The sequence below is a fragment of the Arachis hypogaea genome, chromosome 16 (assembly GCF_003086295.3).
Source record: "Arachis hypogaea cultivar Tifrunner chromosome 16, arahy.Tifrunner.gnm2.J5K5, whole genome shotgun sequence".
Taxonomy (NCBI): domain Eukaryota; kingdom Viridiplantae; phylum Streptophyta; class Magnoliopsida; order Fabales; family Fabaceae; genus Arachis; species Arachis hypogaea.
Genome location: NC_092051.1, coordinates 2354156 through 2367536, shown reverse-complemented (window position 1 = coordinate 2367536; position 13381 = coordinate 2354156).

The following is a 13381-nucleotide window of genomic DNA, read 5'->3' as shown; positions in this document are numbered from 1 at the left end:
GTTGGACTCAAGGAGAAGCCAAAAAAAAAAAAAGTAACACATGAGTTTAAAAGGCAGAGATTTAAAGCAAGAAGGGTGGGCTCAGTTGGTGAAGGTTTCTCAAGGTCTACTGGGCCTACTAAACAGCCCAGCACAAGTAGGCCAGAAAGACAGCCCAATAGAACTAAGCCCGCTAGGGAGCTCAGCATGCGGCCAGCCATTGCAGAGTATGTCAGTGATATAGATACAGAGGATGAGGACATTGTGTTTGAGTATGAGTCTGAGGAGCTACGTACCCCTGTCTTATCGGAGGATGAAGGGAACAAACCACACTAGTCTGAGTTTGATGAACAGTATGGCTTTGGAGAAGATAGATTTGAACTTGGCACAAGATTTTCTATAATAGAGAGATTCAAAGATGTTGTAAAGGATTCATTTATTGCTGAGGGGAGGAAATTGGTCTGGATTTAAAATGACAAGGAAAGGGTTAGAGTTGGCTGTAAGGGTGAGGATTGTCCTTGGATTGCCCATCTTTCCTACAACAAACAGCTGCAGTGTTTCCAAGTGAAAACATATAGAAGTGAACATACGTGTGCAAGAGATCTGAGAAGCAATGCAGCTTACCAACACTGGATAAGCAAAAAAGTGGAGAAAAGGATGACTACCCATCCCCACATGAACACACATGAGGCTATTGATTTCTTAAGAGAAGAGTTTGATCTAGTTGTACACCCTAAAATGGTTTACAAAGCTGTGAGGGAAGCCAAAGACAGGATCATGGGCAACGAGATAGAATAGTATGAAAAGTTGAGGGACTATCTAATGGAGATATATAGAAGCAATCCAAAGTCTACTGCACTGCTAGACGTTATTCTCCAGCCACAAGCACCCCCAACATTTGACAAAATGTATATCAAGGTTGCGAGAACCGGACCGGTCAATAAACCGGTAAAGTGACTGGTTCACTGGTTCAATGGTTCAATCGGGGTTCAACTGGGGTTCGACCGGTTTAATTAAATATTAAATAAAATTATTAAAAATTTAATATATAATTTTAAATATTTAAATTTTAATAAAATTTAACCTCATAAAATTTAAAATTTAAAATTTAAAATTTTAATTTATAACCTAATAATAAAAACAAACAAACAAATCAGTAATACTAATAACCACTAACCATTGAATTTGCAAACATAATCATAATTTGAATTTGGAACAAACATAATCATAATTTGGAACAAACAAACAGAATTATAAAAACATATGAAATCAAATTACAGTAATAAATTAAAAATAGAACAAAAACATAATTTAAAACTTACAAAAACAGAATCACAAAAACCTGATTAATTCATTTAATTAACAAAATAAAAAAAAGCTAAAAAACAGAAGACAAGGCATTATCAACAGCAAAGAATGCTTTTTCATCATCATCATCACAATGGCTAAGGTTGAAGGATCCAAGAATTGTTAGGGTATCAATTGCATTTGGAGGAAAAAATAAAAAAGTAGAAGACAACAACACTCAACAGAAATCAAATGCAGAAGACAGCAATGAAAAAACAACAATTAACCCAGACAAACAAACAACAATCAACATAATCAAATCCAAAAAACAGCAATTAACTCCCAAAAATGAAAACTGAAGCAGGGTAGGGATCTGCTTACAAACTCAGAAATTCAGAAACTCAAACTAAGCAGAAATTAGCAAACTCAGAATCAGAAATCCGAAACCAAATAAAGGTACAAAAGCAAGCAAAAGTAAATTGAAGATCGGGGGCGAAGGAGGAATCCAAGTGACGGCGATGGAAGAAGGGAAGTGAGCTCGGGCACAGAGGGGATTGAAGACAGGCTTGACGCGCGAGAGAGGGGATCGACGATGAGGATGGACCGACGGAGACATGATTTCAAGGTGGCCAACGACGACAAAGATAGAGGCGGTGACATCAACAGCGAGCATACCTGGCGACGCGAGGTGAAGCGATCCAGGAGAAGAGAATCGCGACGGCGGGGCTCGACGATGGCTGAGGAGAAGAGTTCGTTGGTGACGGCGGCGCTGGTTGCTGGCTGCTGTTGCTGGCGGTCTGAGAGAAAGAGAGCGGCTAGGGTTTCGTGTGGAGATCAGAGACAGAGAGAGAGGGGCTGGGTGGTGAGTGGTGACTGAGTTAGTGGGTTGTGGGTGTGTGCGAGAGAGAAGGGAGGGAGGTTATATATATATTTTTTTATGTTTTAACTAAAAACCGATAAAAAACTGTCCGATTCAAGCGGTTCACTTGTTAATCACCAGTTTGACCGATTTTTTTACCGATTTTTTACCAAACAGTTTTTCACTTCAACCGAACCGGCTAGGAGACCGGTTCCCGATTAACCCGGTTGAATTGGCCGGTCCAGTTCGATTTTCAAAAACATGATGTATATATGTTTCGATGCTTGCAAGATGGGATTTAAGAGTGGATGCATGCCTTTCATTCACTTGGATGGAGCATTTCTCAAGACATATCATGAAGGCCAACTACTGTCTGCCATGGCACAGGATGCTAACAAGAGGACATTGAAGATGTGCAACATGGTTGGAATTTATGTCGGACCATCAAAAGGTTAGTAAGTGACTTTTACTACTTAATTTAAATACTTATCATGCAATTTGATGACAACCCTTCTCAAATCAATCTGCGTTAGGGTCTGATGCCTACATTGAAAGAGATATTGCCGAAGGCACATGTGCGGAATTGTATCATGCACATGTGGAAGAATTTCATCAACCATTTCAAGGATTTATACATTAGAAAAATGGTGCGAGATTGTGCAAAATTCAAGAATTTCATCAACCGTTTCAAGGATTTATACATCACGGTTGACGGTAGTGAAACGCGTCGTGTACTGGATGAAACTCTGTCGCTGGCCATTTAACACTGCACAATACCACCACCCTCAACCTCACAAAGAAATGACAACGACAATGACGATTGGGTTTCATTTGAGGACAAGAAAAACGACGTCGTCTTTCCATCCAGGGACGCATTTGTCCCTAACCTCAATCCACCTTTACATCTGTACACCGTTACGGCAGAGGTCACCCATAACACGCCAACTAAGCGACACATAACCTGAATCCGTAACATGTTGCGATATAAATTGAACGGAAGGACCAATTTGTACGGTATTTTGAGAGGTCAGGAATCGTTTTATATTTTCTAGTCTTCAGGAATTTAAATGTCCACAAATTAAAAGTTAAGGACCTATTTGCCCTTTACTCTTTAATTAATTATGAAACCCTAAATGTATTATTAATTAAATAATGTTGGTTCCTTTATGTCAAACAGTGGTCATTTTTGCATATCGATCTCCCCCTTTAATAATTAATTTTTAATATTGCGGTGGAGCTTTTATCCAAATCACTTAAAAGTTTGTTTCAAAAAGGATATACAAGCTTTACAAAAAGAATAAATGAATCCCCTTAAAAGTTGAAAATAGAAAATTAACCCCACCCTCCTTTTCCAAAAACATCCTAACTTTTACAACAAAGCTCAAGCTTTTTATTTAGTTTGTAACAAACATTACAAAAAATAAATAATTATATAAAATTAGAAGAAACTTGAATTTCCATTTTTAAAAAAGTTGCAAGAGATAAAATAATTTTTCAAAATTTTAAATTGAAAAGTTTATATCTTAGCCAAAAAGTTATTGACAAAATTGTTCTGTCCATACTAACTAAAAGTACAACATAATATTATTTGTACTCATCACCTAATTGCTACTTACCTTTTTCTTTTCTGTTAAAAAAAGTGAGCAAGTTTAATGTAAAAGAAAAGTGCAGACATGGTATATCTAATTAAAATTCACGTATATTCTATTGGAAATGTAATGCCAAACATTTACAAATTTCATTAAATACATATAATAATTTGTGTAGAAGCTAGTAAGTATATATTTTTATGATTAAAATTAAGTTTAAATAAAAACATTTTCTCTATAAAAAAAAATCATTTTTTAGCCTTAATAATTTTTTTATTTAGGTTCAATAAAATTTAAAATGTCTTTATTTTGATTCATGTTGTTAATTTATTTTGTTAAATGCTGAAGTACCATATCAACATTTAATTTTTTACATTAACACTTAATGAAATAAATTAACAATAAAATTAAAATAAAAAAATTTTAAATTTTACTAATCAAAATAATTTTTTATAGAGACCAAAATAACATATATTATAATAATTAAAAACTTATTTAAACTTCAAATTAAACATTAAAACGGTAAAACACTAAAATATTATTTACATACTAAAATTAATTATTAAAATTAATTATTATATATTTATATATAAATATATATTAATTTGTTTTTAATAAATATTTTATATTTTAATATATATTCTCTATATATATATGATTAATTTTGATATATACGTAACATTATTGAATAAAAAATCATCTATATATACTAGTTTAACTCCAAATTAACTCTGAATAAGAAAACGAAAAGGACAATAAATAATTTGAAAAGGAGAGAATATAACTTAAAATAGAAAATAATTGTCTTAGAGAGACAATGAAATGTGTTGTGATGTAAGAGGAGGCACCGTACCCGTGAACATTATAAGGGAAAAAAAAAAAACAAATGATTAGTTTTTGGTAAAAGAAAATGGAAAAAAGTAAAGACAGTGGACAGTGGGTGAGGGTGAGAGGATGGGATCACACAAAGATTTGAGTAATTTAGACCCACTTTACTGTTTTGTCCAGTTCAGGTGGTTTGTTTTTGGAACAAAATAATAAGTCAAGTCAATACCATTTTGTATTCAACAAATGCCTCAATTTTAAGCCGCTGGCTCCATGGAATGGCTGGCTCACTGGCTCATTCCACCGGGCCCCACCACATTTTATTTTCTTCTATTTACAAATTAACTTCAACCATTTCTTTCTTATTTAGAGTTGATTTAATGATATTTTTTAACTTCGCAAATCAATAATTAATTTATTTTTAACCTGCGTGTAATTATTTTTATGTTAAATTAATATTTAAAAATTATTAAATAATAATTTAATTGAATATATTAAATAATTTTTAATTATTAACTTTATAAAAAGATACATGCATCTGAATCTCTATTTTTTGTTTATAATCAATAAATTATTAAGTATATATGACAAAATTTAACTTTTAATAATTATTTAAGTAGACGAATAAATTAATCACTTAACTAATCTAAATTAATTATTACTCGTATTTCTTTAACTAGAACACACACGCGCGTGAGAGAGATAATAATTAATAATGATATACTCATTCTTTTTAACAATAAATATTTGTATGTTTAAATTTACTAAAAAAAGAATGCATTTAAAAATTATTTAAATATATTATTTTTTAGTGAATTGAACAAAAGTAAAAGAGATGTTATTTTGAAAAGAGGGGAGAAAAACAATTGTATAGAAATTATACTTAAGCTGTGTTTGATTGGTTGGATTTAAAATGGAGAGAAATTATATTCAAATTTTACTTCGGGAGATATGCATGTGATTTAATTTATATTGGACATTTAGTTTGTTGCCATTATTTTTCTAGAACACACACACAGCTAATGTTTTTAATCAAGGGGGTGTATATATGTAGTAGGACAAAACTAACTAGCTAGCTCGATTTGTCTTTTATGACAACCAAAATCCAATCATGTTTGTGTTGTACAGGGTACTTAACAATTACAATGCCCAATTAAAACCTTTTCAACTATTGCTCATATATCAAACTATTAATAAATCTAAAAAGTAAAATAAAACAATGATTATTAATTTATTATGAGAAAAGAAAAAAGCATAAACAATTATTGTATAATAATCTACATATATTATTATTATTAATAATCTAGCCCCCGGGGGGGAGGGTGGTTTGGCTTGTAGGCATAAAAAAATGGTGTTATATTTTGATAAAGTAATTCAAGAAAAAAGGTTTAAAAATAAATAGTTATTATTAGTTTCATTTATTTTGCAAAAAAAATCTACAATAAGACATACTTGTTAAATTAAATCCTTTTAATAATTGTGAAATTGTGAGGACCATCGTCCCCACACTACTTCCCACGAGAAGCGAGTACAATTTTTGCACGTGGCTAAGGAGTTTTAACAAAAAAAATAATGATAATAAAAGAAAGAAAAAAAAAATGATAAGATAATGAGAAAACATAAAGTAGTAGTGAAAATTGACGGCTAATTTTTTTTTATATTGGTTAAATATATGTGTAATACATTGTTATTGAAAAATTAGGTGTTTTTTTTATATGGTGTTTCATTCAAATCAGACGGTCTGATTTGTTTGATAAAAAAAATAAACTACAAATCGGAGGGTCCGATTTGCTTGAAAAAGAAAATAAACACCAAATCGGAGGGTCCGATATGTATTTTTTATTTTTTTATTTGTTAAAATGAAAATCACGGTCCGATTTCAATATTAAAATTTTTTTATTTTCGAAATTACAAATTGGACCGTCCGATTAGTTTTGTTTTCCCTTTTTTTTTCTTTTTTAAATCAAAACGGACCATCGGATTAGGATTTTTAACTTTTTTAATTTTTTTTTCAAACTCAAAACGGAGGGTCCGTTTTCTGCTAACACCATATATATATAAAATATCTCTCTTCTCCACATTGTTGTATTGCTACACTCTCTTTTCCATATAAAAAATCAAAAGCGAGAATTGACACGGATGTGTGAAAAATAAGTATAATTAATTTTTAATTAATTAATATTAATTAACTTTTTATTATAAAAAAAATTTATTTTATTTTTTGAAAAATTTAAAGTTTAAAAATTAAAATTAAAATTTAAAATAAAAAATTTAAAAAAATATTATTAAGTGAAAAAATTGACTTTTTAATTGAAGTCATATCATCCCTACTACTTTCCATTAAGATTATTACCGAAGCAATGTTATTAACTTATTATGGTTTGTGGTCCCCTGCATGCACTTCTCTTACCATGAAACTCTTACTATAATTCCATCAAATATTCGATCTGATCTGTGAAATATGAAGGAAGGATTCTTTTCTTGGTTCCATTCGGTTTTAACTAAGGATTAGCTTTTTATTCATCTTATATTAATGATTGGTGACAATGTATCACATATTATAGTATATTCACATCAATAATTACTAGTTCAACATTATTATTAACTATATATATTATTATCATTGCTACTACCGTCTCTTTCAACAACCAAATTTTTGTCAAAAATTGTTGTGCACACAATGATGGAACAAGTTTATGAATCTCTAAGAAAAATTCACAAATTCTCACCATTACAAATTCACACTCTTCAATCCTCAAACCTCACATTCTTTCCTTGCTATTTATATCACACATCTTCCAATTCCATTACAATCGCTACAATACACTTTTTATCATTCTCACCATTCTCACCCAATTCAAGTATTTCGATCTGTACGTCTAATGACTTATACTACGCATTTTCAAGTTCCCTTTCTCTATTACTTTGTTGTTATTCTCTTCACGGTTGCAACTGCCACATTCTTGTCATTACCGCCTGTTGAAGCGGTTGGCGGGGGCGGAGATTGGCAGCTCCTACAGAAAAGCATTGGCATTGTGGCCATGCACATGCAACTCCTACACAACAACCATCTCAGCGTGTCGTCAGGACCTTCACCCCGTGCCCTAACTGCGACTGGCGGGAACATGAAAACGGACTATTAGTTAAACGATGGTACGCAACCAATCACATCTTGCCAAAATACATAAGTTCAATTATAATTTGTCTTTATTATCTTATTTTATCTTTATCTTATATTTAATTGCTCTTATCTTATCTTTATTTGTTTTTATTTTTCATAGAACAATGTTTTATATATATGTATTTAGTTTTACCTTCATAATTTACACTTCAATTCAATTCAATCAATCAACAATCAATAAAATTTCTTCAACTTTTACAATTCTATTATCTTTGCATACTCTTTCCGTTTTATCATGGTATCAGAGCCATGGTATCCTCCTTGAGGAGGATATATAAGTTATCATCTATTTTTTTCCTATTCTTTCACAATTTTATCATGGTATCAGAGCCTTGGTATCCTCCTTAAGGAGGATACATAAGTTATCATCTTTTCGGTGAGAAATCACCATGCTTCTTTTTCAATCTCCTCTCACAATGAATAATCAATCTTCCAATTCAGTTCAAGATCCAACCAATCTTTGTTAAATGCATCCAAGTGAAAATTCTACCCCAGTTTTGGTTATCCCGGTTCTTTATCGGCAATTTTGTCTGCACCTACCTTCTTCCAAGAGTTTCGTCTGTATTTTATTTCAGCAGTCATGTCTGCATTCTATTTCAGCAAGTTCAATTTACATCTATTTTTAGCAGTTCCATCTGCACTCTTATCACGCTCTATGCGCCCTCTTTCTTATCGCACTTTACCCGCCCTCTCTTATTGCGCCATACGCGCCCTCTAAAGATCAATCTTATTGCGCTCTACGCGCTTATTTTTTCATTTTTCTTTTGAATATCGCTGCTCAAGCATAGCATCTCCTTTTATATTTTTGCCGCCGGCAGCTCAAGTTCCGCCGCACGCATTTTTTGAATATCGCTGCTCAAGCACAGCATCTCCTTTTATATTTTTGCCGCCGACAGCTCAAGCTCCACCGCACGCATTTTTTGAAGATCGCTGCTCAAGCACAGCATCTCCTTTTATATTTTTACCGCCGGCAACTCAAGCTCCGCCGCACGCATCTTCCTCCGCGTCACATACACGTTTTTTTCAACAATTTCATCGGAACTTATCCAAGCTTTGGATTATTGACATTTTCTATCCATCAGCTTGCGGGGGCGTATTAAACTACTATTCCACCTTAGCATATGACAATAATAAAGAAGTCTCGTGGCCCACAAATTCACACTCTTCAATCCTCAAACCTCACATCCCTTCCCTGCCAGTGACGGATCCAGAAAATTTTAGAAGTGGGGGCAAAATAATATAGCAAAATAATAAAAAAATATTAATATTAATATATTTAGATATTTAAATCTTAGAGTATATCAGTTAGTCAAGTTTTTAATAAATAAATATAATTAATATATGTACAAGTATAGTAATTTGAAACTATTTTTTTTGTTTCAATATTTCGATAATATTACATGAGTAATACATTTATTATTAATATTAACGTCTAGTCAAACATCTAATATCCGCCAAATCACATTTATAGTGATTATATAATCATATGATACAAAAAAAATTATAACTCAATAGCTAAAAAATTATAAAAAATATAATTCGAATGAATTAATTTAAATTTTTTTATTATTTTTTATTTTGGTGTCTGAATTTTTTTTTAAATTATGCGAGAGGGACAAAAAATTTGTAAAAAAAATAAAAATTTAAATCAAACAACTACAATAATTTTTATATGTAAGTATAGACAAGATAATATATTTTTTATATTAAACAAATATTTAAATAATTTTTCGATATTTAATCGCAAAGTTGACATTTTATAATATCATAGTAAAAGCTTTATTTAACGAGAACAATATTATATGTATGTATAAACAAAATTAAATTAAACAAAATAATAAAAAGTAAATAAATGATATATATTATAAAAAATATTAAATATTAATAATCTCATTTATATTTAAAAAGTTAAGTTTGATTTTAGGTAATTAAATAATTATATTATTATTAATTATTATTAATATTTGTTTTGAATTTATATAATACAATAATTTTATTGTTGTATTAATATCTAATAATATAAATGTTTCTTACATATAATTTTTTTAAAGTATGGGGGCAAATAAATTATTATAATGGGGGCAATTATTTACACATATATATTTGTTATTGGTTTTTTAAAAGTTCAATGGGGGCAATTGCCCCCACACAGTTCCATATAGATCCGTCCCTGTTCCCTGCTATTTATATCACACATCTTCCAATTCCATTGCAATCACCACAATACACTTTTCATCATTCTCACCATTCTCACCCAATCCAAGTATTCCAATCCGTACGTCTAATGACTTATACTACGCATTTCCAAGTTCCCTTTCTCCATTACTTTGTTGTTATTCTCTTCACGGCTGCAACCGCCACGTTCTTGCCACTACTGCCTGTTGAAGCGGCTGGCGGGGGCGGAGAGTGGCAGCTCCTACAGAAAAGTATTGGCATTGTAGCCATGCACATGCAACTTCTACATAACGACCATGTCGTAATCTTCGACCGCACCAACTTTGGATTATCCAACCTCTCATTACCCAACGCCAGATGCCGTAGAAACCCGCGAGAGATGGTCGTTAAAAATGACTGCACGGCACACTCAGTCGAATACGACGTCGCTGCCAACAGCTACCGCACCCTGTTTGTGGAAACCGACACGTGGTGCTCCTCCGGCGCGGTGACGCCGGACGGCACATTCGTCCAAACCGGCGGTTTCAACGACGGCGAGCGTGTCGTCAGGACCTTCACCTCATGCCCTAACTGCGACTGGCGGAAACATAAAAACGGGCTATTAGTTAAACGATGGTACGCAACCAATCACATCTTGCCAGAATACATAAATTCAATTACAATTTTAGTCTTTATTATCTTATTTTATCTTATCTTATCTTATCTTTATCTTATATTTAGTTGCTCTTATCTTATTTTTATTTGCTTTTATCTTTCATAGAATAATATTTTATATATATTTAATTTTACCTTCATAATTTACACTTCAATTCAATTCAATCAATCAACAATCAATAAAATTTTTTCATCTTTTACAATTCTATTATCTTTGCATACTCTTTTCGTTTTATCAAAAAAGGATTCTTTTCTTGGTTCATTGGGTTTTAACTAAGGATTAGCTTTTTATTCATCTTATATTAATGATTGGTGACAATGTATCACATATTATAGTATATTCACATCAACAATAATTACTAGTTCAACATTATTATTAACTATATATATTATTATCATTGCTACCACTGTCTCTTTCAACAACCAAATTTTTGTCAAAAATTGTTGTGCACACAATGATGGAACAAGTTTATGAATTTTTAAGACAAGCTAAGCAAGAGATACGAAGTGATGGGGAGATTTTATTATTATATTATATTATATTATTTATGTAATTAATGCTTTTAGATGATTATTTTTGTGATCATATTCTATCATCACTCCTAAAAGATGTTGATATTCTATTATTCTTATGAATTGGTAGACTTATTAAATACTCGGTATAATAAGGTGGCTTGTCTATTATCTTTATCTTACACTTTATGTAAACTGCAGAACATTTAATGTTTGCTACTAAGGCATTAATTTTATCTTGATTATACTTAATGATAAAGAGAGGCAGTGTATCCAGTTTGCTCTACATTATATATAGCGGTGCCTAACTTCTTGAGAATTGTCTTGCATGGAGGGGAAAAAAGAAAAAAAAGAAAGCGAAAAATCTAAATAAATATATATTTAAAAAATATATATATATTTTTCGTTTTTAAAATTTACTAAAAATTTAAAAAATATTTTAAAATTTTATTCTAAAATTTTTCAATTTACATTAAATTTATTCTTAACAACCCAATATAATACAGATTAATATACAACAAATTAAATGAAGTCTAATTACAAAATAGATAAACAATTTTTTTTTTATTTTATTAGTGGTGATTCACTAGTTCTAGAAAAAAAAGAATATTTACAGTAAAATAAAAAGTGAAATCATCATGTGAAAATTTTAAAATGACTGTGTGGGATTTTTCGTTTCTTTTTTCCTTTTTTTAAATTAAAAAATGAAATCATAAAGTATAATTTTTATCTTACACCACACACTTGTAAAATATTAAAATACACCGTTTTCCTAGAAAAACATCATATCTACTACTATTAAAAAAAATCGGGACATATTATTACAAATTTTAGAAAAATTTTTAAATATATCTAAAACATTAACTGAAACATTAATGTTCTAATAATTTTAATCATTAGTTTTAATTACAATTTCGTTATTTTACCAACAGCATTTCTGCCAACTTCAGCCAACTCTTATTTATAACTGTATTTAATAGATATATTTTTTAGATGTGTCTCTTTATATATGTATTTAAAATATAATAATTAATTATTGTTGACAATAAATTAATAAATAATATGTTAGTATCCTATACTTTATTTTAATTTAATATCTTTTTAATTAATATATATTATATATATTATATAATTAAGATTAACAGTTAAAATTATTAAAATATAGATATACTTAGTAATTAAAATTCTTTCCTAATTGTTAACCTTGATTCATTAACTAGTTAATGAAAGATGACAAAAGAAGAAACATAAAAACGAAGGAAGAAAGTGACATAAAGTAACTGAGATTGCAGGCCATTTAATATAGCGTGGCATAAGCAACGTAGCCGGTGTGTGATGCCAGCGGTGAAGGCAGAGGAAGCAAGCAGGGAAGGCTGAGAGAGTATTGGGCAGGGTACTGCCACTGCCATCACCAAACTCAACTACCTAAAGAGTACCAAAGATAATTCAGAGGAGCATACTATAAATGAAAAAGCTTCATAAACTTTTAATTTAATGGAAAGAAAAAAAAAGGGTCATTAGTTAGTTGTTTTCGTCTTGTGAGCTTTGTGATGAATCATGGAGTTTGCATTTGCAATAATGATGATATCATATGAGTATGACATTAAAAGAAAAAATAAAAATAAAATGGGGTTCATATATTATGTATTGGATTCCATTATTTCCTTGTGTGTGTGATAGTGCATGAAATTGCTGCCACTATTCTTCAAAAGTTTTGGGTGGGTTTGCCTTAGCTTTGCCACCATCGATCACGACGCGTATCTTCCATTTACATCGTACATTGTACATTTTATGCAATTAATATGGTCTCTATGTAAAGCTGTAATTTGTAAATGCAACACTGTCAGATATATAGCGAAAGATCGTTACATATTATATATATTGACTACTAATTTTTATGATAGGAAAAATATTGGTAGATGATGAAAATATTAAACAATATGAACAATGAATATATCGAATGTTCAATTCACTAAGTGTGTGAATAATTATCTTAATATTAAGATTTAAGTGGATAATTTGAGGGTGTAGTGTATTTTTAATTTATTAGGTCAATTTTAAAATTTATTATTTATATTATTTACAAAAGTTATTGTCTGCCTAATAAAGTCTTTTATGATATTACCTATTATTGTTCTCCTTAGTTTAGCACTTTGGCTATACAATATCATGTTTATAAGAAAGCTAAGTTTAGATCATTATTTATTTTGTGTAAGGTTGCCTAAGTTTTTAAAAAGCCATACGTATATATATGGTAAATATACGTATATATTTTCGTAAATAGAAAATGTATTATCTATTTTTTTAATAAAAAGAACT